The 24,777-nt window shown below is 38.9% G+C and overlaps 1 protein-coding gene across 6 annotated transcripts in view; it reads left to right on the top strand.

The window, feature by feature from the left end:
- LOC121458699 (disks large-associated protein 1) overlaps positions 1-24,777 on the top strand; it is a 798,580-nt gene that overhangs the window by 84,193 nt on the left and 689,610 nt on the right. For all 6 annotated transcript variants that reach the window (XM_041667976.1, XM_041667977.1, XM_041667979.1 and 3 more), the window contains exon 2: positions 20,920-21,080. The gene's annotated coding sequence lies outside the window, so the exon portion shown is untranslated. The remainder of the gene's footprint in view (positions 1-20,919; positions 21,081-24,777) is intronic.

Here is a 24,777-nt window from a genome sequence, read left to right as displayed (position 1 = left end):
TTCCCTTCTTTTTTTGAGATGAGAGTCTACTGTGTTGCCCAGACTGACCTTGAATTAGTTTATGTAGTCCTCCTGCCTCACCTCTTGAGTACGTGGGACTACATGATGGTTTCTAGCTCTTGTTTGAGGCTTGAAGCCTGAGTTTTGTTAGCTAGAAACAAAATAGAAGACAAAGTATTATAGCATAATTTTTGTTTAAGTTTGACATTTGAGTGCACGGTTTTTGTATATTGCCTAGTCTGGCTTCTAACTTAAGATCCGTCTTTCCCCATGTCCCTACCTACTAAGGAATTACAGGCATGTGGCCCCACACATGGCAGAATACCAGCTTGAATGTTTGCTAGTTATGTGACTTCTTATGAAACATGCCTGTATGTGAATGTTAAGATGTGTGTTTTCAGTTATGTTTATATGTTTGCATTTACACGTGTTGCAATTAGGTAGCAAGAAAGGAGGAGTCATTTCACCTGAGCAGTGCATCCTGGCTTCAGGGAGAGGCAGTTATGTTCCTGCCTCTTCCCTCAGAGATTACTGTGATTTTAAAGATGTATCTTTCCTTATGTGAATCTGTTTTCCACTATGGAAAACAATCAGCTGCATATCACTGACCAGTGTCAGCTGCTAACCAGCTGGTAGAGCTGCCTTTGAAAGACACATATTTATTTATTTATCTGTCTGTCTGTCTGTCTATCTAATATTCTATTTATTTATCTTATCTGCCTATCTATCCATGCATCAATCCATCATCCATCTAGCCATGCATGAATTCATCTGTTCATGTATCATCTATGAAACTTAATAGCATTTTTATTTTATAATAAAATTTTATTGATCATAGTCACTGTTTAATTTAAAGCTTTAGTGATATAATATGACCTTTAAAATGGAAAGAGTTGTATGTATATGTACAGGGAAAAAGAAGGAGAGGGAGGGAGGGAGGGAAGGAGGAAAGGAGGGTAACACAGAGAGGAGAGAAAGAGAGAGAAAGGAAGAGATGAGGGTTATATGTTGTGAAATGGGAAGAGGAGGGCTAAAGGTGGATGAAGAAGGACGTCCCACACTAGCTCAGAATTGAGTATAATAAAGGGTTATTTATGTAGGGGTAGACTCACAGATCACAATCCTCTGCATGAACAGGGAACAGGAACCGAATCAGACTATCGGAAGAGAGGCTGGACACGCGCTTTATATGAGCACATATGGTATAAGAGGCCACGCCCAATTGGGCAGGTAACTTAAAGGCTACTGGCTGTAGGTATTCCTACAGCAAGGTGGATATGATAATAATACATCTTGTGAAATTCTCAAGGAATTAAAATATTTTTAAATGTGAAAAATGAATATACAGTTAGGTGATATTGTGTAGAATAAGGTATACAGTAAAAGGGAACATTGACATTTATGTATTTAAACTCTGTGATATTTGTACATAGTGAAATTGCACGATAATACATGCATCGGGGCATAGTATGGTTGTTAAGCACCCCAAAATTGGATAATAAAGAATGGGCTTGTCTGACTCATGATCAGGAGTCTGCCATGTGCTTAGCATTTACTCAGGGTCTCCTTGGCTTCGTCACGTGACAGAGTGCTAGCTTGAGTGTCCCTCTCCCACACAGCTGTCATGGACCCTGTCTTCATGACCTCATCTAACCCTCATTAACTCTCTGCAGCTCCCTCCAAATGCTGTTAATATACGACTTCAGATATCACATTTAGAAAGCATTCACCCTGTACCGCCGTTTGTGTTGATCTTCGTTATATACATTACTATGTATATAACACTTGTGTGTGTTTGTGTGTGTCTTACAGATGCCAGTAAAACAAGAGTCATTCAGTTCTTCTACTAACAATTTTGTTTTGTATAAAATATGTAGCTGGATACTAAAGCAGAATACCTTTTTCAAAAACTGCCTAAATTCTTGAAGGAGGAAATTTTTTATTTTTATATTCCTTCTAATCACATCATTTTGGGCTGAAAGATCTAAGAGAACTGCTGTCTTTTAATGGAATAACTTGATTACTCGGTAGTTCAGGTATTGGATGTAGGAAGCTTTGCAATTTTTTCACAGTGGGAGAGAGCTGACTAGGTAAGATAGGATGAAATCGATGGTCGTGATGGATGCATTTGAGAAGTTAAAACAACGAATCAAATCCGGCTACGATTTGATAGCGACTGTTTCAATATTTCTGCCGCTGTTTCAGTATTGCTGAAAACCACGTGCCCACTAATCCTTCTGAAATTACATGGTGCCAGTTCCTGTAACACATCTGCACGGCTGCTTCAGAGCCGCGTGCCATATTAGGTGTGGAGATGTAATCAGTGTTTAAATTTAGTTTGCCTGATGGTCTTGAAAACAGTCCTTTATAATTTAGGTCAGCACAGAAAATGCCAGCGCGCTATATTAGTACACTTTGCGCTGTTTTTTTCGTAGGCAGCTGCTGAGAAAGAAAACAAGCCCGACCTCCTTCCCCCATCAGCAACAGTGGGACAGATTCTCACATGGCTTTTACATATTGGAAGAGCAGAGGTGAAAAGGTCAGTTTTCGGTTGGCTTAGATTAAATTTGCCTGTATATAGTTATGGATAATGGACTCTTGTTAATGAGATGAGGCATGTCCTATGATTAGGAAATACACCATTTCCATGGTTTCCATATCGCTATAGGGATGGAGAGCTAGGTGCTGACTTAGTATCTTGGTGGCAAATATCGTGTATAAAGTTAGGTAATTTTAAAAACTAAGCCAGCATCTGATTGATTAACGTGAACATTCTATTTTTAATATAGAGACTTCAGAGAAATATTTATTGATTCTAAAAAGTTAAGGATCAGGAATAAATACTTCAAGGTTTTAAAACCACGCTTGTGCTTAGCCCTGGGATAGTTAACTTTAGTAACATTGAATTTCACTTATTTGTGATACATATGTGAATGTTTTTCATTGCCAATTAAGTCATTATGTTTCAATGGCCTCTTTGAGGTGTAAATTGCATACAGTTAAATCTATTCATTTTAGTTGTATAACTCAATGGTTTTAAGTACATTTAAGTACATGTGCCCTTGTAAGCCACATTTAGAAAGTTCTGTTTGCAGTAACCCCTCCACCCCATGCCGACCCTTAGGAGATCATTAGTCTTTTCTTTGTCTCTGTAGGTTCCTTTTCTGTTACCTTTTTATAGCAATGGAATCTGCCAGCTCTGGTTGAGTTAATCCTCCTGGTGTTTTGGGTGGAATCTTTGGCTGCTAATCCTATGCTATCATTCTTTCCCAACATCAGTCAGTAAAGATACATCTTCCTTCTTACGAACGCTTTTGCTGTGTCTAATATAACCTGATACTGTTTGCATCATTTTCCTGTGAACTCACATGCACAGCGGTGGCTACTCTGTTCATCCTAGAAGGCAGGCGATTGTCTTGGTTTGTATAAATACAAGCAGTAGTACTTGTACAATGCTGAAATTATCAAATGATGTGTTTCTTGGAGTTTATCTTCATCATCAGGCTATGGATAGCTATACCCTCTGATAGTTCTGATATGTTTCCTTTGAATCAGTTGCTTTGGAGGTGTATTAATTACCAAATATTTATTGATTATTCAAAATTTTTATGATGCAGATTCCCAATTTTATTGCATTGTATTCACTCACAGTGCTCATGTAGTATGATTTTTATGCTCCTAAATTTATCGTGGTTCATGTAGGGCTTGGCATATTTTGACATATATGTTGCCTGGTTCTGTGAATGCGAGTTAATCCAGTCAGTAGGCATTCTCACTCAGCTCTTCTCCAGGCTTCATTGTGGTCTAGTTCCACCAGTAACCAAGAGCGATGCACTGAGGTTTCCTACTGCTGCTGTTGAGGGACGTTCCTCACCTTGCTTCTGGTACATTTGATGCATGTATTTTGAAGATGTGCTGGTAGTAGTGTATGTTTTATTTCTTTATGTATTTTTTGAATTAATTCTTTTACCATAATGAAATATTCCTTTTTGTCTCCAGTAAAAAATTTTTTTTTGTTTTTAATTTCTCCCCCTCTATCTCTGTCGCTCGCTCTCTCTTGCATGTGTGTGTTTGTGCTTACACACATACATATCCCAGAATATCTGTGTGGAGGTCAGAGGACAGCTTTCACAGCGCTGGTCCGGTGGAACAAACTAAGGACATCAAGCTTGGCAACCGGCTCATTTGTCAGCTGAGCCGTCCTGCTGGCCCAAGGGGTCTGATATTTCTTGGCTTACCCGCTCCAGCTGTTTCATGGCTACAATTTGGGTGGGAGTTCATCCTCTTTCACTTCAGTCCTCTTTGTGCTTTAAATGCAAAGCCACTGCCCTTTAGTCGAGTCCTTTCTAATGTGTTTTCTCAAGTTCTACATTAATACCAGGCTCAGAATGCATCAAAATCATAGGCCTTGTGATCACATTTTAACTATTAAATTGATTTGTTTTTAATAAGTAGTTCCATGTAATTATTATGTACTTGAATTGTTATTTTAACTTCCTTTTCTATTGCTTTGACAAAACATCATGTCCACAGCAACTGAAAAAAGAAAGCATTAATCCAGGGACTCACTGTTCCAGAGGCTTAGAACCCTGATCTTCAGGGTAGGGAACATGGTGGAAGGTGGCAGGCAGGCAGGCATGGCATGCCACAGGAACAGCAGCTGTGAGCTCACATCTGATCCACAAACAGGAAGTAGAGAGAGCTAACTGGTAATGACTTGCATTTTTGAAACCCTCAAACCCCAGTGACTTACCTCCTTCAACAAGGCCATATGTCCTAATCTCCCCCAAACTTCCTAACCTCGACCAACTGGGGATGAAGAATTCAAATATCTGAGCCTATGGGGGACATTCTCCTTCAGACTATCTCATTTGTCTTCCTCATTTTCCTACTTCTTTACTCTTTTTGTTTTTTTCCTTTTAGGCTTCTTTTTATTATTATTTCTTGTCACTAAATGTTTTCCAGTGTAACATGTTCATATTTTTTACAACTTAATTATACTCTTATTTTAGCAACTTACCATATACATCATAATTTACCAGTCTACATTAATATTCATTTAATTCCAACAAAATAGAAAAATAAAACTCTTGTAGTATATAGCTACATTTATTTCTCTTTGTATTATGATTGCCGTACTTTTTTTTTCCCCCAGAAAGGATTACTCTGTGTAGACCTGCCTTTCTGGAACTCTGTTTGTAGAACAGGCTGACCTCGAACTCAGAGAGCTGCCTGCCTCTGCCTCCCACCACTGCCTGGCCGTGACTGCCTTACTCTGACAACTTCATCTGCCATTCAGCCAGCAGCAGAGCTCTTCAGTTCTTATTTTATGCAAAGGTTTTTGAAATGGTTAGGATAATGATATATTAATAAACCTCCTTGTGAAGTTTTTGTAGTTTCCTTTTATTCATTTGGACTAATATCTGCTACTATATTCTTTCAGCTCAAATAACTTCTGTCAGTAATTCTATGAGGATGGGCCTGTTGGGGATGAATTATCTCAGTACATTTTACCTGTAAGCATCTTTTTCTGTCGCTTCAGTGTGCCGCTTGTTCTTATTCCTTCTAGACAAGTCTCGCTACGGAGTTTGGGATAGCCTGGCACCCATTATGTAGAGCAGATTGGACTCAAACTCACAGTGATCTTACTGCCTCTGCATTCGTGTGCTGAGCTTAAAAGTGCGTGCTACTGTACCCAGCTATTACCTGTGAATATCTTTTATTATTCTCCAACTTATTTTTACTTATTTGTATATGTGTTTGTCAGTGTGTATATGGCATGTATGCTCAGGTTCCTGCAGAGGCCAAAAGAGGGTGATAGGTCTGTGGGTTTATACCCAGGACTGATGAGGCCAGTCATAAATCAGTCCTGTTTTCAGGAGTTCTTTGTTGAGAACTGCCTAGATCAGTTTATATTCACATCAGCAGTAAAAGTCCCTCTTTCCCCACCTCTCCAGATGTTTGCATTTGTTCTCTTTATGAAAACACCCTGACTAGGGTGAGATGGAACTCCAGAGTTGCTTTAATTCACTTTCCCCAATGGTTTAGGATATTGACTAGGTTTTCAGGGGTTTTTTGGCCATTTGCATTTCTTGAAAACTGTCTCCAGTTCACTGGTGCATTTAACTTACATAGTTTGAATGTCAGATCCATTTTTTCTCACGTTGGCTGTCTTGTCTATTTCTTTTTCCTTAGTAATTACTTTTACACATACACACATGTATACAAGATCTGTTGACTCCATGTAGCATTGCTCATGTGTGTATGTGTTTACTGTTTTGTTGGGCAGCTGGTTTTCTTATGTCATATAATACCATTTTTTTTAATTATTGGGATTATTTCCTATACTATACCTATTTTCTTTAGACAGAGTTTGCCTGTGCCTATGTATTAAAATGTTTTTCTCATGTATTTTCAAGGTTTCAGGTCTAACATTAGGGCCCCTGAGACTGTTCTTTTTCAAATATATGCCTTGACAGCTCTGTCCAAATCTAGGTATCTGTGCCCTAATTTTAATTCTTTGTTCTCTCTTCTGTTCCAGTGAACTACACATCTATCTTAGGGCAGAAGCATTACTTTTTCATTGCTGTTTCTCTGAACTATAGTTTGAGATCAAATACTAGGATGCCATCTGTTTTACTCTTTGTGCTTAGACTTGCTCTGGATTTTTTGTCTTTTTTTGTTTGTTTGTTTCTAAAGGAATTTTAGAACTGTTTTCCTAGTTCTGTGTAGACTATTGTGGGCATTTTGGTGGGTACCACACTCAGTCTGTAGGTCTCCAATAATATCGTCACTTTCATAATATCCAGGCTGGGAGGTCTTTCTACCTTTTAATGTCTTATTCAGCGTTTTAAAGTTTTCATTGCAGAGGTCTTGCTTTCTTATTTATTTTACTTCTAGGCATTTTAGAAGGCACTGTCAATCTGTTTCTCCAAATTCTGTTTCAAGCCAGATCATTGTGAAAGATGTATGTGGTTTTTATCTTTCTGCTTTGGGGAAAGTAGTCTGTGAGTCTCAGGATTGTTTAAGGGAGTTGAAAGTCTTCTAAAGTATCAGATCATATCATCTACAGATAGAGTCATCTTTACTCTTACTTTGCTATTTCTATCTCCAGTATGTATTTTATTTCACTACTCCAAATTTCCAAATACTGTCCCAAGTGAAAGCAGAGGGTGGACACCTTTGTCTCATTCTCTATTTCAAAAGAAATAATGGAAAATTTGTCTCCACTTAATGCAATTGATAGTAGATTTGTTATGAATAGCCTTTGCAATGCTGAGATTCACAGTTTCCATCCCTAGTGTCTCCAAGGATTTGGTCATGAGGGGCAATTGAATGCTGTTTCTACCGAGGGGATCATGTGATACTTGTTCTTAAATCTACTTATGTAGTCTGTTACATTTATTGATTTATAAGTGTTGAACCAGTCTTGTATCCTTGGGATAAAATTAACTTTGTCATGGTGTGTTATCTTCTTAATGTATTCTTAAATTTGGTTTGCAAGCATTAAGAATTCTTGCATCTATGTTAATGAAAGAAATTAGCCTATAGTGGGAATATTTGTTTATGGTCATGGAAATTGAGCTATAGCTTTCTTTCTCCTTGTGTCCTTACTTGACTTTGGTTGGAGGGTAATGATGCCTTTGAAATGACTTTGGTAGTGTTTTAGCTATGTCTATTTTATATATTAGTTTAAAGAATGTTGGTGTAAGTGCTTCTTTATAACCTTTCTAGAACTGGAAAGTGTATCCATTCTGACTTCAGCTTTTCTTTGTGAGAAGGGATTATTATTGCTTATTATGAATCTATGTAAGTTATTTTTATCTCCTTGATCTTACATTGATAAATTATGAGAGCCTTTGAATTTGTCAGCTTCTTTTATATTTTTTGATGTTGCAAAATAAAAGTTTTCGAAGCATTCCTTATTACCCCCAGATCATTGTAATCTTGAATAGCCTACACATTATTTGCCTCTAATTTTTAATCTGGAGCCTCTCCCTGTTTTGGCTACGTTTGCTTGGATTTTTATCAAATATGCTTTAATTCTAATGAGCCAATTTTTATATAAAATTTTATAAAACTCAATGTTTTATTGAATTGACGGACTTTATACATCATTCTTTTAGTGAGCAGTGCATTAAATTGCCACAACCTGTATTTTTTTCTTCTGCCTATGCTTTGGGTTTGACTTGCATTATATCAAGACTTTGAAGTCTATCATTGGTGTCTTTATTTGAGCTCTGAGCTGGTGAGTCATGTCAGCTTGATATGAGCTTGGGTTGTCTAGGAGAAGAGAAAATTAAGAAAATGACTCCATCTGACTGACCTGTGGATAAGTCTATGGAGCATTTTCTTGATTAATGACTGATGGGAGAGGACCCAGCTCACTGTGTGTCACCCCCTAGGGTGTATAAGAAAGTAAGCTGAGCAAACTATGGGGAGCAAGAAGCTTAGTACTAGATGCCTATAGCATAATCCCAGAGTTCTGCTACACACAGCAGAGTCACACTGGGGACCAAGCCTTCAGCCATGATTTACATGTTGAGTAGTCTTCAGATGATATCTAGATCTGTCTATCCTATATCTACCCACTGATCTTTCTTCTATTTTAATGTCTTTTTAGTATCCACCTACTTACTTTTTAATCGTTTCTATCATATCATATATCATATATCACCTGTTTGTCTGTACCAGCTATGGTTTGTGAGTCCCGTGGACAATGGTAAGGAATTGTATGAGACTTCCATAGAGCAACTGATGAAAGTAATGAATTCACCGCATCCTACTTGGTGTTTTTGTGGATAACTGAAGTATGGGGCAGTGACTATTTAGAGGTCTTCGGTGACACAGAAGCAGCTGTAGCAGGACAAGGTCACCTCAGAATGGACAAGCTGCATCCCTGGATGGCACTGCAGAACTGGACAGTGACAGGTCTAAGGCCTCCTCTCCAAAGTCTCCGCTTCCTCAAAATTAGTTACTGCTATGGAACACGTGAGTGAGTGAGTGAGTGAGTGAGTGAATGAGAGTTAGAGAGAGAGAGACTGAGAGTGAGTGGGTAAGAGAGTGTGTGAGAGAGAGTTGAATGAGAGAGTGAGAGGCAGTGAGTGAGAGAGAAAGAGAGAGAGAGAATGAGAGAGTGTGTGTATGAGTGAGAGAGAGTGAGAGAGAGTGAGAGGGAGTGAGAGAGAGAGAGAGAGTAACTATGGTTGTGTGTGTGTGCAAGAGAGAGAGAGAATGTGTCGTGTATGTGCTATGTGTATGTGTGTGTGATCTTGTAAGCTCCTGCTTTCCTGGACGTGTGAGGTTTATTTCCAATGTCCCTTGAGCTTCCCTTCTCTCTTAAGTTAAGTGCTGTAGAGACAGCGCATGGAGTGATAATGTAGCATCTATGATGCTGTCCCTTGAGCAGCTGCTTAACAAGACAGGAAAGCTGTCCTTTCAGATCTTCACGTTGGAAGATAAGAAGCACAGAGGTCTGTGCATGTTCTAGAAGGAGCACACGGAGATTAGAATAGACCAAATGGGGTTAGAACTAACGGGTGAAGCAGTGAAGATAACAAAAGAACAAGCAGACAGGTTTGTTTGGGAGGAAATGTGTCACCTGATACTGTAGCTTGTCACTTATAAGGGATCTGTGAGTGCTGATCTTCCACACAATAGTGAGGACAGGGGAGAGACATTCAAACCTGTTTCAAGAACTCAGACTAGAAACCTTAATGGACAAAATGGGGTGATGAAAATCGAAGTAGTGGGATATGCTTAAATTCGGGATTACTTTTGAGGGAGCCAACAGAATAGATTGAATGTGATAGGAGAAAATGATACCAATATTTTGACTTGCTTTATTAGAACTACAAAGTTGTTTCAATATTGACATAGATAGATTCCTGGAAACAACATGTTTTATGTGCTGTTGAGATTTTAGTTGGGACATATTAAGTGAAAACTAATTTAATTAGCTACATGGAGCCTGTTGGTCCTAGTTAGCTTCTGCTGTCAACTGGATACAACCTGGAGGGACTTGAGGAGCGAGTCTCAATGGAGGTGTTTCCGAGATTAGAATAGCATGTGGCCATGGCTGCAAAGAATTTTCTTGATGACTGATTGCTGTGGGAGGGCCCCGAGCACTGTGGGTGGTGTCACCTCTGTGCAAGTTACCCCGTATTGTATAAGAAACCAGTTAAGCATGAGCCAGAGAGAGGGCAGGACAATCAGCATCCTGATTTCCCATCGTGACAGACTGTTACCTGGAAGTGTAAAATGAAATAAGCCCTTTCCTGGCCTATTTATCATATACAGTTGCATACATATTAAGTACAATTCTAAAGTTCAAAAATAGCTGTTTGGACTAGGGACACGTTTGGAAGTTTGGGGGCATAGTATTTAACCTTAGGAAAATGATTGACCTTGTCAAATTAAGAAGAACCTCAAAGTGAGACAGAAGAACCTCATAATGGAAATTAAAATGCCCATGATGGTCCATTAGGTGAAAAGAGCCCCACAAACTAGTGTGTGATTGCTTCTGTCAAAGGTGGTCCTGGCAGATGGACCCTGAACTTAAGATGTGACATAGTCACATTGGAACTGGTGGGTGGGGCAGAAGGTGACTGCAGCGGATTTTAGGCAGGACCAACAGCGTGAGTGGGATGCAGCATGTAGAACTTTGGGGATCGCTGTGAGAAGTGTGTATAAAAACTTCACACAGAACCTATTAGGCTTGGGGAATCAAGGGAAGACACCTTGATTTTGTAGCTTTTTTTCTTTGATATTTTAGGCTCATAGGAAGTTGCAAATATATGCATAATACACAATGTATATGGAGTTCCCATGTATCTCAGTAGCAAAATGTCAAACAGGAAGCAAGCATTGGCATTCACAGGGGTTGTGATAATTCCCTGACACACATATGCTTGTGTGTGTGTTTGTGTGTTCTGCTTCACCACAAGTATAGATTTGTGTGACTGTCTACACAATCAAGATCTGTACCTTTCCCGTAATTATACAGTTCTCTGTGCTGTCTTTTTAAAACCATGTACCTTTCATCCCTAATGTCTGGCAACTTCTAGTGTGTTCTCTAACTCCATGGTTTTTGACAAGGCCTCACTATAGTCCCTGCTAGTCTTAAGCACAGGGAAATCTGCCTGCCTCCACCTGTTGGGTATGGCAATAAGGTGTGAGTGGCGATGCCTGGCCATTCACAATTTTAGATTTAGGAGCATTGCAGATGGAGATACACATGCTATGTTGTCTTTGCAATCTAACCATTGTCCAACCATAATGCTCTTGGGAAACATCTAAGATATTACTGTATCAAAGCAGTACACACACACACACACACACACACACACACTATATATATATATATATATATATATATATATATATATATATATAATATTCCTTGTAGTCTTTCAACATTTTTAGAATAAAAATTCTTTTTCAGAAAACACATTTTGTTTTTGTAAGCCAGTTTTTTTTTTAATAAGAAAAAAATGTAACCCAGATACAGAAGGCCACAGAGGGTTTTATACAAGGAATCAGTACTTAACCTACACTGGAGAAAACCAAAGAAACTGCTGGCCACATGGAGTTGCCTCCTCTTGGGAGCCAGGAGGTGCCTTAGCTACAGTTTGTTTTGCTTACTGCAGGGCTCAGCCTTAGAGGCGATTGCAGTTTTATACAGGTCAACTTGAGCAGAGTGGTCCTTAAGGATCTGTGGCTGGCTGGCTGGCTGACCTAATCAGTGAGAAGCCTTTATTCAGAGCCAGCTTCTCTTGTGGGACCTTTAGAGAAAGGGAGAATAAGACAGTAAAGTGTGATGTAAGCCGCTGTGTGTTCGGTGGGTAGAAACATGCATCTTCTATTCTTTCAACTCCCAGTCTGTGGGATCGGTTAAAGCAGAGACATTGCAGATAGTAAGAACGCTAGCTCCAGGGACTGCTGTCTTGCATGAAGTGACTGGCATGCTTATGTACTTCTGACACTCAGTTCTGTCCAACAAACTTTTTGAAAGAACATGAGGTGCACCGACAATCTGGTTGCATGCTCGTCATGCCCTCATTGGGTGTTAGAGCTTAACTGTAGAATGTTCAGGATCTCATAAGCGACCTGTGCCCCAAGGAATTTTCACCTGCATGGACAAGAGTAATGCCCAGTCACAAACAGAAAACTCATCGGCAGAAAAACAGACAGGAATGAAGTCCAAGCACTTTCCATGAAACACTGTTTGAGAGTAAGTGTTCTAAGCCACTCAGGGAACAGTGAGGTCAGAGCTGTGTGTGGGAACACTTGGGGTAATGGGAGGCCAGCTTTTCCTCCTTTAAATGGAACAGCTTATGGAATAGACAAGATGTCGGGAGCAGTGAGATGACTAAGAGGAGGAAATGTCATAGAACAGCGGCTATTGGATAAGACAGTCACGGAGCTTGGGGCTTCCTCACTGCAAACAAAGCAGTGACATTCACAAAGCAGGTACTAAGCAAAGGCTATAAGCGTAATCAATAGGACTTTGGGGAGGCAAAGGTTGCCCCTTCAGATCATGGTGAGGAAAATAGGACTTTGGGGAGGCAGAGGTTGCCCCTTCAGAGCATGGTGAGGAGAATAGGACTTTGGGGAGGCAGAGGTTGCCCCTTCAGATCATGGTGAGGAGAATAGGACTTTGGGGAGGCAAAGGTTGCCCCTTCAGATCATGGTGAGGAGAATAGGACTTTGGGGAGGCAAAGGTTGCCCCTTCAGATCATGGTAAGGAGAATAGGACTTTGGGGAGGCAGAGGTTGCCCCTTCAGATCATGGTGAGGAGCATCAGGGTTGAGTTTTCAGCAGCGCGAGACGGGTAGGGTGGTAAGGGAAGGTGTGTGTTTGTGTGTGCGTGTGGGGGGGGGGGGTTCTCTGAAGTCAGGAATTCTTTGCACAGGTATTAAAGTGGGCCTTTCTACATTGCTAATAGAACTGTCACAGGAAATCACCTCCGTTCTTGGGCTGAGGACTCAGCCTAAGTTTAGAAAGACCTTTCCTGAAGCATCTTCCTAGACAAAGAGCCAAATGGGAAACAGTGAAAAGGTTAAGGGAATTTTTTAATGAAAGCAGAGTTCAGAGCAAGGGTACTGTCTGTGCCTTGCAAGAAAGGACAAAGGGAAAAGCCAGGAGAGAGAACCATTTGCCTCAGGCCTTTATCCGTTGAGCCTTTTATTGAGTTGATCATTTAAAAAAAAAATGTATTCTACCCAGAATAATGGGAGCCTCTGGAGTGACAACCGTCCTCTGCCTGCTTGAGCTAACAAGGAAAAATTATTAGTCAGAGTCTATTACTATACACTTTAACTTTGTAGTCAGTGTATTCTGTGTGGCCAAAAGCTCATTAGTATTAAAGAGATAACTGACTGGATTCACTAATATGACTTTACCCTTCAGTCTTGTTAGCTTTGGATTTGAAAAGAGCAACAACAGTCTCGATTGCTAGGGATTTACCCCTTTGGTTTCGTTAACTTTAATCCCAGAAAGCATTGTGTTAATGTAATCAGTTTACTCTGGTTTTGCAGCCAGTTTGAAGCCATTATCGGTTCATCTTTGACCTGCCAGCCCTAAGCTGACCCTCTCCTTCCTTTATAGTGGAGCGGTGACTGGCTGTTGAGGGGACTCAGGAACTGTTAGCTTGTGAACGTTTTGAGCTCCCCTTCTGAGAACCTGTTTACTCTCTGTTTGCCTAACTTCTCACCTACCCTGACAGACTCTAGCTACCTCATTCTACTCTGGACCCTAAGGTTCACCGAACAGCAGCCAAAGTAAAGTGAGAAAAGAGGAATGGGATAGGGAGACATAACCTTATTTTGATGAAATCACTGACTCAAAATAAATAGCTTGGTGCTGTTCCCTAAGCTGTGTGATCATTTCTAGGAACAACAATGTGCCGTTTGCTCTAATGGACCCCTTCTGTCGAACATTTCAACACCACGGTTCTAGTCCATGTTCACAAATAAGGTGTAGCCCTTCTGACAAAGCTGTATGTTGCAGTAATGGGAGAAAAAATGCATTTAAATGTTTCAAAAATGCCTAAGCAAATGTGTTACTACAGAAAGTATTTGTTTGAAGGCTAAGCATAATTCAAACTAAACACATAAAATAAGCAATAAACTTCAGTCTGGTGTTACTTAGATTCATGATTTCATTTTTAGTGTTGCCTTTGTGCAATGAATCTAATTAATTCATGATGAAACTCTAATACTTTGATAAATGATTATCGGTTCAGACTTACTCAGGAGGAAGCAAAATAACCGAGTAACTGAGGGCAGAATGCAGTTGCTGATGTTGACTTTCTTCAGCATATTTTGATGTGCCATAAATGTAAAAGTATTTTATTGTCCTCTTTATATATCTTCATAATTAGAAGAGGAAATGAATTCTCACAAGTAAACATTATCTAGGCTTTGAGACAGAATGAGGTAAGATTTTAACATGTGTGACAAAATTATTTATGGCGAAACTATTAAAAACTTAGGAATGTGACCCTGGGTTCTTTCCATATGGCTATTTTTATAAATTCTTATAAACCAGAAGACTCCTCCCCCAAATATGCCAGGCTTAATTTTCTGCTCTATGGAGCACAGCTAGTGGGCTTGCAAGGCCCTGTGACATTTTCCACAGCATGAGTTGCCAACCACTAGAAGCCTGTGGCAGAGCTTAATCTACAGTATACAAGCTGACAATTGGTGAAGAGAGGTTTATGTAATTCTTGCTAATATTCCTCCCTGGCGATTACATCACCGCCATAGAGTCCTCAGAGCTGAGCTGGTGAATGCCTGAGACGTTAGCTCTTTCTTCCCATGACCCGATACAGTCTTCCTGCCCTCTGCTCTACGGAAGGCTTGCAGTAACCTCTGCAGTCTTGCTAAATGCCTAAAATAATGGAGCACATTTGATTGCGCTGCCTTCAGCGTGTGTGAAGGCTGTGATTTCAGTCGTCAATATTTCTACAGGGTGGCCTACATTCGTTTCAATGTCTCCTGAAGAATGTTAACTAGTGAAATAATGGCTCACTGCTCCCTGTATTCTAATGATGCAGTAATTCGTTTGAACCTATCATTTGAAGAATTTGTAATGACAGTAGTTAAAGTCAGTGGAACTACAAACTTTATTTATTGCATGGGTAGGCTCTAGTTCAGAGGAGAATTCTCTGCGGTGACGTGGTCAAATATGCATGTGTGTCACCCAATGCTGCTGATGTTGGAGGGCAATGTGCTTGTGCAGTCACGCTGCGACACCTTTGTTTGGTTCTGTGATCTTTAATCGACTCTGTGTGTGCACAGTAATAAATAAGTAGACATTGTAGCCAACTGCAACACATTTGAACCATCAAATTGCAATTTTTAAGTATGAATTCCCATGAAAATTATTGCAGATTTTTGTTTCCTTCTTGCCCTAGACGTGGTCCTACCTTTCAAAACTAAAGAATTCATGGGTTGATATTTTCCATGTTTAGATACTGTCTTACATGTCCTTTGGGGGAGAAAGAGAGTCACAAGAACTCTGAACACTCTACATTCTGTTGGTTGAAAGTGGTACTGGGCCTACATTAATTCTTCAGTGATTGATTGACATTTTCCACAGTACACTGTGCAGTCCCCAAGGGGACTGAATGTGATCCACAGAAAAGTGGGACTCTACAGAAAAATTTTAGAATGAGTTTCATTTAAGAGACTTCAAACTAACTGATTGGTAATTGGATTAGATATCCTCAGAAAATTTTGACATTTTATAATTATGCAATAGAAATGTGATTGCATTTACTTTTAAGATCCATAAAGTAACTTTTAAAATGACACAATTTCCACAAACTTAGCACCTTCACCAAATGTCAACCCCTTACGTAATGCTGATATTATAAAATCATGAATATTGATGTTATTTATAACCTGCTTCAAATGCTGCAACCATGATATACTTGTGTTTCTTGGCTGGCTCATGGTTTTCATTCATTCTCGTGGCTCCATCATTGTTTTGACTTAGAGAATTCCCCCCAGCCCTTTGCCTTCGTAACGTCGATGCTTTATAAGAATGATAGCCAGTTGCTTTGGAGACTGTCCCTCAATTGCTTTGTAAAGTTTTCCTTTCTGATTAAATGCAAGCTGTTCATTCTGAGTCTGAAATCCCAGGAGGTATGAGCTCACCCAGGAGGCTGAGGCTTGTGATGTGCAGTTATCACTTGGTTGCTGTGTTGTATGTCATTTTCATCATCATACTCTATTAGCTACTAAGTGTCTTGTGGAAAGGCTGCCTGGGATTATCTAATATCCTATTTTTCCACTTTTTCATGTTTTTTTTTCCTCACTACTTTTAACACTCAGAACTGATTCTTGCCTTCAAAACAATTGATAATGTTTCTATCTATTGGCACTTGAGTTTTTGCACACGCTCAGCACCACAGGACCTTGTATCCTCTCATCTTGTTGCTTTTTCTCTTCTTGTTCATCTCCATCCCATTCTTCACATCAGCTGTTTCCTCTGAGACCCTGGACAGATGAGTGGAAACCAAGGTCTGGATTGTTTAGTGTGCTTATTGCTTTGTTGCCATTGACTTGAAGAGGAAATGTGTAATCCTAGACACGCACTCAGCAACACACAGCTGTACCTATTTCATATCTCTCTACTCACACAAAGACTAATGCAAATTAGTCTTACTGATGCCTCCTTTCTCTAAACTGTTACCTTTTATTACATGAAACTGCTTAAAAAATATCACTAGAATATACTTATTGTACAAAATTATGTTACATTATGACATTTTCATATGTCATTTCTTTGCCCATTTTCATCTCTCATTTAGCTTCTCTCTTGTTACCTCTCCTGACTGCTGATGGTTGTCTGTCTCTTTCCAAATACTAACCTTCACTTTCATATAAATGGTTATTGGTTTACAGATGCATAGTTGCCATTCTGGCTTATTTGATTAGTTTGATGGTTACCAGGTCCATCGACTTTTTTTTCCAAATGACATAATGTCTTCATCTTTATGACTAAATAAAACCCCATTAGGGAGGAAGGGAGAGAGGAAGATGATAGATAGATAGATAGATAGATAGATAGATAGATAGATAGATGATAGATGATAAATGCTAGATAAATAGATGATCTTATAGTTTCATCCACTGATATACATTGCAGATGATACTATAACTTCATGATTTTTAGCATTGCTAAATGTTGGAGTGCATATATCCTTGAGGTATGGTGACTTAGATTCCTCTAACTGTATGCCCATTCGTTGTTGTTGGAGGCTGCTTGTTCATTTCCCAACCACCCTGACTCAAAATAATCACACAGAAACTATATTAATTGCAATACTGTTTGGCCAATATCTTGACCATATTTTTAGGTAGCTCTTATATCCCAAATTAACCCATCTCCATTAATCTGTGTATCATTATGTGACTGTGGCTTCCAGGGTAAAGTTCCATCTGCCTTCCAGTGTCTATCTCCAGTGGGGCTAGGTGGCTTCTCTTTGACTCTGCCTTCTTTCTTCCAGCATTCAGCTTAGTTTATCCTGCCTAGCTCTATTCTGCCTGGCATAGGCTTAAAGCAGCTTCTTTATTAACCAATGGAATTCACAGCATAATGAGGGGAATCCCACATCAAATAGTGGAGTAGTTGTATCATACAGTAGTTTTTTTAATTCTTTTATTTTTTTAAATTTTGGAGGATATTTCTTACTGACTTTTTACAATGGCTATACTAACATTCCTATGGCAATGTATAAAGTTTCTTCCCCCCATATATTTACCGGCATTTATTCTTTGTTCTTGATGATAGTAATTCTGACAGGGCAAGGTAGAATGTCAATGTACTTTTGACTTGAGTTTTCAGGGTGGTTAAATGTGTTGAGCATTTTTTTTTTAAATATACATACTGGTCATATGTACTTCTTTTTAAGAACTATCCAGTTGATTTGCCAATTTGTTGGTTGGGTGTTTGGGGGTTCGGGTACTTGAGTACTAAAGGAGCTATAGATTCTAAATATTAATTCAGTATCAAATGTCTGGTGGCCACAAAGCTGCTCGCATTCTGTAGGTGGTCTTTTCACTCTCCCAGTTGTTTCCCGGGCAATTCCATTTGGTAATTCTTTTTATTATTTTTGGCCTACTGGTGTTCGTTTCAGAATTCTTTCCCTATCCCTCTATTGTAAAGTGTTTTGCATTTATTCCAGAAGTCTTTGGCATTTTCCTGGAGCACGTTCAAATGGGTATGTCTTACATCAAAGTGTTTGATCCCTTTTCATAACTACTTTGTTCAGACTGAGAAACTTCTCTCCTTTGTCATCAATATATTTAATCAATCGCACAGCCCTCAAATGCTGCCCAAAGAATCCCTCATACTTAAAATTTCATACCACTATGAAAATATTTAGCTGGAGTACAGTATGTATGAACATTTCTCATCATTAAATCTATGTGATCACAGTAATGTTTCTGAAAATTACTTAGTTTAGCTCCGTTCATAGATTTCTAAGTGTGACTAGTTATAATGCAAGGCTCATATTATTTGTGAATTTCTGAACTTAATGTTATGTGTTATTGTATTGATTATTTTAATATTTGAAGTCATATTGTTGTTTTCTGATTTATGTCAGCCATATGTAGAGATATCTATCATTTGCTTACCAATTCAATTTGTCTGCATTTCACTTGAAAATTGTTCATTTTATTTAGGTTTTCAAACATGTGTGATTGTATGCCTCTAGAGTTGTCTCTCATAATTTTATTTTATTTCATTTCATTTTTCAGTACTTAGTTCCTTTGTAATTTCTCATTTTTATATAACTTTGCCCTTTTTATTTTTCCTGGTCCGTTTTATGTCTTCCTTATTTTGATACAGTTACTTTTTAAACAACTAGAGTATTGACTTTTGAGTTCCGTTTTTCTGATTTAATTTTGTTATTTTCTATCTTTGTCTTCAATATTTCTTCCTGTATGCATTCTTTTTTATATTTAGCTGGAAATTCAATTTTTACTTTAGACATTTCATTCACCTTATTTATTGATAGAAATAAGGCAATAAGTTTGGATCAAGCCATTTTTTGTGGAAATTAGCTTACCTTTTAAAAATTTTACTGTATTTCTCGCAAGTGTGGAAGAATCCATAGCCAGGAACTGTGGAAAACACCTGTAATCCCACCTCTGGAGGTGGGGGATGGGCAGTTACCAGTTCAAAAGTCAAACCCTGTCTCTAAACAAAATAAAACTAAACTAAACCAAACCAAAAGAACAACAAACAAACAACAATAGCAACAAAACCCAACCAACCAAACAAGAAATAATTTAAAAATCAGGGACTATGGACAAAAGGAGCCGGCCGGGCGGTGGTGGCACACGCCTTTGATCCTTTAATCCCAGCACTCGGGAGGCAGATGCAGGCGGATCTCTGGGAGTTCGAGGCCAGCCTGGTCTACAAGAGCTAGTTCCGGGACAGGCACCAAAGCTACAGGGATACCCTGTCTCGAAAAACTAAAAAAAAAAAAAAAAAAAAAAAACAAGAAAGAGGCCAGATATAGCATGGACCTTGAAAGTCCAACAGCCATGGCTGAAGTCCCAGATCCACTGTTTTCTTGTCATCTGACTTTGGCACATTCTAAACTTGCTGATTCATAGTTTCTTTATTTGTAAATCAGAAATGAAGACATCTCATCTCTTATGAGTACTGAGATGATTTCTAACAATCACTAGGCAAAGGCTTCATATTGTATAATCAGTGCATCACACCACCTCTCTTTCTTCATTGTAAGTTTTAAGCAACAACAGGAGAGAGAGAGAGACAGACAGAGACAGAGATGCGACAGAGAGAAAGAGATACAGAGAAAGGGAAAGACACACACACACATACAGAGAGACAGAAAGTATAATAGGTATTCATTGAATACTTTAAAGAGCTTGACTTAGGGAAACTTAATTTTGTTGTTCCACAGGTGTCTCCATAGAATATAGAGTTTTCCCAAAGAGGTCAAATATGTGGATTGATTGTCACAAAGTGATAGGAACCCTGACCGTGACTCAAAGATCCCACTCTTTACTTACAATACACATTATTCTCCTCTTAGTGATAATTGCACTTTTTATTCAAAACAGACTCAGAGTCTGGATATGAATTATAAATGGTTGGCTGGTAGCTCAGGCTTGCCATTGGCTAACACACTTAGCCCATTTCTATTAATCTGTGTGTTTTCACATGGCTTGGGCCGTGTTGTTTCATTCCTACACATTCTGCTTGCTGAGTGGCTGGCTGGCTCTCCAGACGTTTTCCTTCTCCTATCCAGCATTCTCAGTTTGTCTTTCCCACCTAGCTTTATCCTGTTCAGCTATTGGGCAGTCAGTTTCTTCACTAAACCATACAGTGACAAATAATTCTCAGTGTATAAGATTATTCCACAGCCTTTGACATTACTGATACTTTATTTTTAATTAGCATGTAAAACACACAACAATGTTGGCTGACCTGGCCTGTTAGTTAAAAGATAAGAAACAGGAGCTGTTTCATAGATATATTTATTAGGACTAGGCTCTGCAACTCTGCAGTTTGATCAATTTGTGAATAACAGTGTACAGAATGAGCAAGTTATATTTAGGAATATATACAAAAATGCATATGCGCATCTGACAACAGTTAAAGAAAAAAGAAGCCATCAATTTGAAGCAGAGCAAGGAAGAATATAGGGGAGAGTTTGGAGTGAGGAAACAGAAAACGTAAATGATGTGATTATATTATAATCTCAAAAATTAAAGAAATAGTGTAAAGAATAACAACCGTAAGATGTGCAAAAAAACATGAGCTGCCAGTGTGTGAATAAATGTGTACAGATTATGTTGAAAGAATAGCTATGGGACTCTGTGAGCAGATTCTCATTCTTTCTTTTCTTTACCACCTTCTCTCTTTCAGAAACAGTGAGTGGTACTGCTGGACCACTTCTAGTGACAACAGTTCATACCTTTTCCTGGGACACTTTCTTCAGAAGACCAGCACACATCCAGTTTGCTCGGCTATTCTCCCAAACTAACACGGTTCTTCTAGAGTGGACATCTTCAGTCTAACCAAGACTGGTAAGAGTGTAAAAATACCTTTGCTATTTAATGACATGGTATGTTCTGTAAGATTTCTGCTTTTTTTTTGCTAATTGGAAAGATCCATCAGATAGAAATCATTGATGCCTTGATTGATATCTTCATCAGTAGTCAAGCAGATGCTCATCTATTTGAAAGTGTTGTTGTGCATAAAGTAACAGAGCTAACATTTATTGTTGGTAGAGCTTCTTATCAGGCGTTCTTCCTTGTAAAAATGTGTTTCAGTTTTATGAAACCTATAATTGTCATGGACTATGTTGGTTTTACCTCTGTAAAACTAATAGCTGTAAAATGAGGAAGCAATTTCTTTAAAATTGGCTATGATGAAAATGTGTGTGTTGTAATTACCTCTATGCAAATTGTTTCCTACCTGGGTTTTCCTCATTGTATTGCTCGTATCTGTAATTCATTCTCAAGCCTCTTTCTTCAGCTTTGGCATGCTGTGTTATAATACATAAAATTGCCAGATATTCCTATCAGGGCTAAGTATAAGTGAGGTGGGGCTGGGAAAAGACTGAGTTGGAATCAGATGGTAGAGCAGGAGTCGTTCCTGCGGGATTCCTGAAGAGAAGATGAAGCTGAATAAAGATGGCTCTCCATCTTCTAGACGCCTAGCGGCCTCCTGAGAACAGAAGCCTGGGGATGAAACCCATTGATGGCTCACAGCAGGAAACCAGTGGGTAGACAGACCTTGGGACATGGAAGCCACCCAAAGGCGTCCCTTCTCAAGCACACAGGTTATTCTTCACCTCTCATATCTGAGACTTTGGATCTAAATCAGTGCCTCAGAGACATAAAACAGGAAGCAACTGACCGTGTGGATGGAGACAATCTCCTGAGGTCCACATTCACCTACGGGGTCTAGCAACTTTTTCTGTATTTTTGATGATAGCAAGGAACTTATTTCCTCAAAGTTTACTTGAGGTAAACTTTACATGGTGAGTAAGAAAGGCCTAGGATCTTGGAGGTTGAAGGTGTGTAAATGTCATCATTCAAAATACAGTGACTGAGAATAGTCTAGAGACAGATCAAAGATTATAATTTGATTTATGACCTTAGTACCTTCTAGGCATGACTTCTAGGTAATTTTGAAAATTGAAGATCAAATTCATAAATAGAGTCTCATACTAGGTCTGTTACTCAATGAGTGTTCAATAAGTAGGCATTATTTTACTAAGCCAATGTATAAATATTTGAAATGATGTTTTTAGGCTAACTGATCTTGATCTCAATGCAATTTTTTTTCTGTGAGGACTTAAGTTTCTCATCTGAAAGCTTTCTTATGTTGCGTTTTCCTTACTCTCACACAGCCCTCTTGGTTGGAACACATTGCTAGAGTTCTCAAGGGTAAATCTGAAATTTTAAATCTGATGAAGATGTGTCTGAAGATTACTGTAGTTTCAAGTTTATCGTCATTTTGTCACTTCTACCCTCTTGATTTTTTGAGCAGAGTATCTGACTTTTCTAAATGCCCTTGTCTTTGAAATAAGAACAATAGAATATTTTCCCCAATTATGATCAACAATAAATGCTACAATCTACAGGGCATGCCGCAGTGTTGTTAAATGCAGGATAGGAACCGTGAATATTGCTGTCATCATGATCATAATTATGCTTTAATACATGCTCACCTGCCTTTGCTGTGGTTGCCGATGTGCTTGGTCTACTTGGTTCTGGTTCAGGAGACTCTCATGCAGATGGTGTCTCACATTTCGGGGTGCCACCATTGCCCAGCACGTGCTGCTGGCCTTTAATTTGTCAAACTGAAAACAAGCGTCTCAAAATGTTTTTAATTTAGCTTTGGAAACATCATCATTTAGACCCTGAGTGCAGGGTGTTTAAGCAAAAATCTCATCTGTGATGCTGCTAAATCATCTCCATGGAAAACTACTTATAAGCTTTCCAAATGTTATCACTTCCAAGGGAAATTATAAAACATTGATTTTTTTTCTAAAAGTCACCTTTATACTTTGATTCTTAACAGCAGATTTTTTCCAGCCCTTTTTTTTATTTAGCATTTCCAGACACTGACTCCACCTTCAAGGTCATAAGACAAGCATTCAGTAGGCATGATCCACCGCAGTCCACCGCCCATCCTCTATTGGTCTAACTTGGCACTCAGTTTTGTCTATGTGGTTTTGTACTTTTAGAATCTGGCTCTCTATTCTACCCTTAATGTCAACTCTGATTTGGTTTATGATTTAAGACCTGATCAAGAAGAGGAGAACTGTACCTGGTAGTAGACAACTAGCCAACCACCCATGGCTAGTGAAGTCAGGGATCACGGTAGAGAGCCTACAGCGGCCACTTTACTAAATCATAACTAGAATCCATAATTGCATTCTAAATATGAGTCCTTAAACCCAAAAATAAGTGTAGTCCTCACCCCTCATTAAGAAAAAATAGTCATTTTCCAAAAATGTTGCACAGAGCGAAAGCCCTAACACTAAACTTCCCCCAAGCCCCAATGAATTCACTTTCTAACCATGTCTGAACATTAGAATCATTTTCTCCTTAAAATCGCTACAATACCTTATTGAATAAAATGATTTAGTCTGGCAACATCTTTTTGAATTTTAAGATTCTGTCAGAATAATCCATGTGCATGTTGCTATTATCAGTACTGCATGGGGATTCTTATTAAAGGTACAAGTATGAAGAGCTATCAAACATTTTACAGAATTCCAAGGAGAAGTATTTTCTGTGGATTCTACGTCATACAGAGTTATTGTTTCTTTTCGAGGCTGCATGCCTCTTCTGTCTGGTGGTCAATGGTTTGGCCTCATTACATAACTTGTTTCATCAGAGTGAATCTTAGTTTTGACTTTCAATATTTTAATGCTAAATATTAAGTCCATGTTGAATTGCTGAGTCTTGAAGCTTTAGAACCATGACTTTGGTACCTGTGAAGTTTTGTAGGATGGGGCTGGGAGTGGGAAATGTTTTTTTTTTTGTTTTTGTTTTGTTGTTTTTGTTTTATGAATCTGTGGCTGACCCTAGACTCACTGTGTACACAGGCTGACTTTGAACTCAGAGAGGTCCAACTACTTATGCCTTCAAAGTCCTATGATTACAGATGTGTGCCACTATGCCTGGCTTGTGTCAGTGGAATTTTAAACAAAAATAATTTTGTTAAAGTCTGTGATTTTAGTAAATCTGATAAATATATTTTGTGTTATATTAGGAAATAGCAATGTATTTAATTATGGTAAGTGATCTTGAAGTTTCTAGAACTATAGTCAGGTCTAGACTCCCACCCAGAGTAAGGATTGTTAATTGTCAGGTACCAGCAAGGCAAGGAATTTTGCTACAGTGCCCCTAAAATTCTGAAGACCACTGTGGGAAGATTTCTTTTACTGGAACTGTTGTGTTCACTGAGGCCCACTGAGTAGAAATGTCTTGGTGGCATTTTAGTCTTCAATGGTTCTTCATCACATGCATGTTTAGATAGCTCTATGGCAAATGGGGAGAACACCTTTTCTTCCAGGAGGCCAACGATCTTTACCTGAGCCCCTAAGTTCTCAACACATCTTGCTTTATCATAGTAATTAGCAGACAGGGATCAATATCTAAACAATGACTATAGGACCCTTTTTCCTATTCCAGGACAACAGAGTATCTTGCAATAAGCCTTGTGTACACTGACCTCCCAGTTCTTCTTCCCCTCCTGCTACAT

The sequence above is a fragment of the Microtus oregoni genome, unplaced genomic scaffold, assembly GCF_018167655.1.
Source record: "Microtus oregoni isolate MIOR12 unplaced genomic scaffold, Mior012 000018F_ref0000195, whole genome shotgun sequence".
Lineage (NCBI taxonomy): Eukaryota > Metazoa > Chordata > Mammalia > Rodentia > Cricetidae > Microtus > Microtus oregoni.
Note: the sequence above shows the minus strand (reverse complement) of the source record. Positions and strands in the feature narration are given on the sequence as shown.